The following is a 6,000-nucleotide window of genomic DNA, read 5'->3' on the forward strand; positions in this document are numbered from 1 at the left end:
GACGAATTTGAGAATTGCTCTTTCTATGTCTTTGAAGAATTTTGTTGGAATTTTGATGGGGATTGCATTGAATCTATGGATTGCTTTTGGTAGGATGGCCATTTTTATGATGTTAATTCTTGAAGATATTTGCATGGGAAATCTCTCCATTTTCTGAGGTCATTTTTGATTTCTTTTTCGGGAGAATTGAAGATCTTTTTATACAGATCTTTGACTTGTTGAGTTAGAATTACCCCAAGATATTTTATATTGAACTGCAATTTTAGTTGATGTTTTTGTAGAGTGACACATTGAAAATATTTTAATTGCATCAATGAAAAACTTTCCATTACTAAACTTGTTTGGGAAAATAAAAATTTTTTCAACTCTTCTTTAAAAAAAGATCCAGTATTTAATACTTCAAATTTAATATTTTGAGAAATTGTATTTTCAATAATATATATACAGTGTACAAAGACATTCTCAAAAGATTATCAAATTTCAGACATTTATTACAGATAAGACTGCTACTTTCATAAGTAAATTAATTTTTCTTGAAATTATTATATTATGATGGTAAAGGATTGCATGTGGCTATATTGTAATTTTATTATTTATATAATACTACCTCAAGAGAACTATCTTTCTAATTATCCGTTTAGCTTCCCTGTCTATAAAACCCTTCTTCCCTACCATCTCCCTTATTTAAAAATAAGGATAAAATTCATCAACTGTCTTTAATCTTTAATGCTAGCATGTTTAATGCTAACATTAAAGGGACCTACCATGACTGTTCTCCAAAATACCCAACAATCAGCTGAAAGTGTCAGAGGTAAAAATTTGTACCCAACCAATGAACAGAAGCTGCTAACCCCTCTGTTGAATTAGGGAAGAGCTAGAGGAAGCTGAAGAGGAGTGCAACCCTGTAGAAGTACCAACAGTCTCAATTAACCTCGATCCCTGAGATCCAGAAACTAGATCACCAAGCAGACAGCATACACCAGCTGAGATGAGGCCTCCAACACATATGCAGCAGCAGACTCCTGGGTCTGGGTTCAGTCAGAGAAGATGCACCTAATCCTCAAGAGACTAGAGGCCCAGGAAGTTTAGAAGTCTGGTGGGGTAGGGACATCCTTGTGGAGAACTGGGTTGGGGAAGTGTGGGGTGGCAGGGAAGAGTTATGGGATGTGGAAGCCTCAGGGGGAAGACCAAGAGGGGATTAAAATCTGGAGTATAAAATTAAATTAATTGGGGCTGGGGATTTAGCTCAGTGGTAGAGCGCTTACCTAGGAAGCGCAAGGCCCTGGGTTCGGTCCCCAGCTCCGGAAAAAAAGAACCAAAAAAAAAAAAAAAACAAAACAAAACAAAATTAAATTAATTAATTTTAAAAAAGAAAGAAGTTTTATATAAGTTTGCATCTTACCTGCCCCACACGATAATATTACCTTAAAATGTGAATATTTCTGGAAGGATATCATTGCTCTATCTTGAAGAAATATCAAGGAATAAAATCTTTGGGATATTATATACACTTAATATGCACATATATTTTCAATGAGGTTACATTTATACTAAAACAGCAGTAAAGTTCAAGATGTTCCATTTTTAGACAGCTTTTTTGAAATTATGTATCTTTTAAAAACAGGTTAGTCCTTCAGGCACTATAGTAGAAGTTTAATTTCTTAATATCTCCTAGAGAAAGTGGTGTTCCTTTTATGTTGAATCCAAAATTTGATGATTTTGTGAGGCCTCTCTAAATTTTTTCTTTGATATTTACATAATTCCCCCACTTTATTAATTCAGAAGTTTCATAAGTACTTTGGATGAATTATTTTTTTATGTATGTGTTGAAATTTTGCACTCTATGCCAATGACTTACCTTGGGATGATGTTAACATTGTTCTCTGATAAAAACATTCTTAATTAAATGTACTCCAATTTACTAATTTTTAAATATTGTGGTTTTTCATTTTAAAATATTTATTCTCCCCTAAGTTATACAAATACCATCTTTGTTACCTTTTTTTATGTTACATCTACAAAATGTTCTTTTAATTTTACGCATTGTTTGAGGTTAACACCAAATATATTTATCCACCGAAATTATCAGTTGAAGCATCTATTTCCACTTTTGGAAATTCAATCTTTGTCATACACCCACAATGTCATTTTTATTATAATTTTTTGTTTTTGATTTTAATTTGGTTCATTCAATATTGGGTCTTATTTTATAGCTCGTATTTTTCTGCAACTCAGTATGTAGCCCACTCTGGCCACTATCTCATAGAATACCATTTGCCTCTCCCTATAAAGCATTGAGCTAAAAGCATGTGCCACTAAACCTGGAAATTTTTATAACCTTACTGTTTCTATATGTGGATGTTTCTGGACACTGTCCTGTACACAGGTCAGTTTCTTTTTCTGTATGCTGATGAAACATAACTAGGGTAGCATTCCATACTGAGCTTCCTGTAGATAGCATGCATCAACATCACATTTGTGATGTTTAAGTATTGAAAATCATTTATCATTTTCTGACCATCTTATTATAGTTTTTATTTAAAATGTAACCATTATATGTAACCATTGAGGGAGAAGTGATACCTAAATCAATTTACTCTAAGTTTCCAAAATGTCATATTACTCAAATTGTTACAAGTTTATGAAGTTTTCGTCATTAGTAGCTTCTGGTTTTTCATGCAAAGGTTCCAATAACATTGTTTTTTTTAAAAATTGTAGCAATTCTTTTATTTAAATGACAAATAAAATGCTCAATATTAGACCTGTAGAGTGTATTTCTTGTAAGTAGTTATTGTATACATTCATTACAAGTTTTCAGTTTTACTTTTTCCAAATTTTTTAAATTATCTTTAATCTATTTTTACAGTAAAGTCATTATCCCCCTTCTGTTCTGCCTTCTGACACTTTTATTATTATTATTATTATTATTATTATTATTATTATTATTATTATTAACTTGAGTACTTCTTATTTACATTTCGAGTGTTATTCCCTTTCCCGGTTTACAAGCCAACATTCCCCAAACCCTTCCGCCTCCCCTTCTTTTTTTTTTTTTTTTTTTTTTTTGAGTCACTGTAATTTTTTTTTTATTAACTTGAGTATTTCTTATATACATTTCAAGTGTTATTCCCTTTCCCGGTTTCCGGGCAAACATCCCCCTCCCCCCTCCCCTTCCTTATGGGTGTTCCCCTCCAACCCTCCCCCCATTGCCGCCCTCCCCCCATAGTCTAGTTCACTGGGGGTTCAGTCTTAGCAGGACCCAGGGCTTCCCCTTCCACTGGTGCTCTTACTAGGATATTCATTGCTACCTATGGGGTCAGAGTCCAGGGTCAGTCCATGTATAGTCTTTAGGTAGTGGCTTAGTCCCTGGAAACTCTGGTTGCTTGGCATTGTTGTACATATGGGGTCTCGAGCCCCTTCAAGCTCTTCCAGTTCTTTCTCTGATTCCTTCAACGGGGGTCCTATTCTCAGTTCAGTGGTTTGCTGCTGGCATTCGCCTCTGTATTTGCTGTATTCTGGCTGTGTCTCTCAGGAGCAATCTACATCCAGCTCCTGTCGGTCTGCACTTCTTTGCTTCATCCATCTTGTCTAATTGGGTGGCTCTATATGTATGGGCCACATGTGGGGCAGGCTCTGAATGGGTGTTCCTTCAGTCTCTGTTTTAATCTTTGCCTCTCTCTTCCCTGCCAAGTGTATTCTTGTTCCTCTTTCAAAGAAGGAGTGAAGCATTCACATTTTGATCATCTGTCTTGAGTTTCATTTGTTCTAGGCATCTAGGGAAATTCAAGCATTTGGGCTAATAGCCACTTATCAGTGAGTGCATACCATGTGTGTTTTTCTGTGATTGGGTTACCTCACTCAGGATGATATTTTCCAGTTCCAACCATTTGCCTATGAATTTCATAAAGGCGTTGTTTTTGATAGTTGAGTAATATTCCATTGTGTAGATGTACCACATTTTCTGTATCCATTCCTCTGTTGAAGGGCATCTGGGTTCTTTCCAGCTTCTGGCTATTATAAATAAGGCTGCTATGAACATAGTGGAGCACGTGTCTTTTTTATATGTTGGGGAATCTTTTGGGTATATGCCCAAGAGAGGTATAGCTGGATCCTCAGGCAGTTCAATGTCCAATTTTCTGAGGAACTTCCAGGCTGATTTCGAGAATGGTTGTACCAGTCTGCAATCCCACCAACAATGGAGGAGTGTTCCTCTTTCTCCACATCCTCGCCAGCATCTGCTGTCACCTGAGTTTTTGATCTTAGCCAATCGCACTGGTGTGAGGTGAAATCTCAGGGTTGTTTTGATTTGCATTTCCCTTATGACTAAAGATGTTGAACATTTCTTTAGGTGTTTCTCAGCCATTCGGCATTCCTCAGCTGTGAATTCTTTGTTTAGCTCTGAACCCCATTTTTTAATAGGGTTATTTGTTTCCCTGCGGTCTAACTTCTTGAGTTCTTTGTATATTTTGGATATAAGGCTTCTATCTGTTGTAGGGTTGGTAAAGATCTTTTCCCAATATATTGGTTGCTGTTCTGTCCTAACCACAGTGTCACTTGCCTTACAGAAGCTTTGCAGTTTTATGAGATCCCATTTTTCGATTCTTGATCTTAGAGCATAAGCCATTGGTGTTTTGTTCAGGAAATTTTTTTCCAGTGCCCATGTGTCTGACAGTTCTTCATCCCATTCCCCTTCCCCTGTTGCCAAAAGAATATCCTCCCTCCCACAACTCCCCCATGGCCACAGCCCCACATCCGGCCAGTCCTCCCCATACCCTTCCAGGCCTCCACACTCCCTGGGGCCTCAAGTCTCTCAAGGGTTAGGCACATCTTTCATTGAGGCCAGACCAGGTAGCTATATTTGTGTCGGGGGCTTCATACCAACTAGCATAAGCTGCCTGTTTGGTACCTCATTTTCCGAGAGACCTCGGGGATCCAGGTTATTTGATACTTCTGGTCTTCCCATGGGGTGACCTTCCTCCTCAACATCTTACAGCCTTTCCACAATTCAATCACAGACGTCCCACACTTCAGTCCATTGATTGTCTGTACATAACTTCATCTGACTCTTTTTTTCTCGCCTGTTAATCCCCTTGGAGGGCAGCCATGCCAGGCTTCTGTCTGCAAGCACACCAATTTTACTTTTCCCCAACTTAAAAAAATTTTTAATCTATTTTTTTTACTCCAGATTAATTCGACTCCAGATGGAATAATCCTCTGACTGTCGAACATCTCATACCTTCTTCCCGACCCCGGCTACATGAGGATGCTCCCAATCTACTACACTCTACCCTACCAGACCTCCCCAATCCCTGAAGCACCCAGTCTCTTGAGGGTGGGGTGCATCTTCTGTGACTGAACCCAGACACAAAAGTCCTCTGCTGTATATGTGTTGGGGGCCTCATATCAGCTAGTGTATGCTGCCTGGTTGGTGGACCAGTGTTTGAGGAATCTCAGGGTTCCAGGTTAATTCAGACTGCTGGTCCTCCTACAGGTTCACCCGCCTCCTCAGCTTCTTCAAGCTTTTCCCTAATGCAACCACAGGTTTTAGCAGCTTCTGGCCATTGGTTGGGTGACTCTTTCAGCTGCTTGTTGGGTCTTTCAGAGGGCAGTCCTGTTAGGCCCCGTTTTCTGAGTATTTCCTAGACTCAGTAATATTGTCTCCTTGGGCTGGATCCCACTTTGGGCCTGTTGCTGGACCTCGGCTCGTCTTCATTTTTGTCCTACTCTTTCAAACAGAAGCAATTATGGGTCAGAGTTTTTTATTGTGGGATTGCAACCTCTTTGCTCAGTTGATATCCCATCTTTCTGCTGGAAGTGGGCTCTACTAGTTCCCTATTCCCACTGTAGGGCTGTTGTTTTATCTTATTATATTTATTGGGGTTTAATTACTAATTTCTTGAAGCCTAAATGCTCATACAAATCATTTGAGGTATTAGAATAATGATAAACTACCACTGAATACAAATAATCATATAACCAAAGAGCAGTTAAGAAAATAAA

The sequence above is a fragment of the Rattus norvegicus genome, chromosome 6, assembly GCF_036323735.1.
Source record: "Rattus norvegicus strain BN/NHsdMcwi chromosome 6, GRCr8, whole genome shotgun sequence".
Taxonomy (NCBI): domain Eukaryota; kingdom Metazoa; phylum Chordata; class Mammalia; order Rodentia; family Muridae; genus Rattus; species Rattus norvegicus.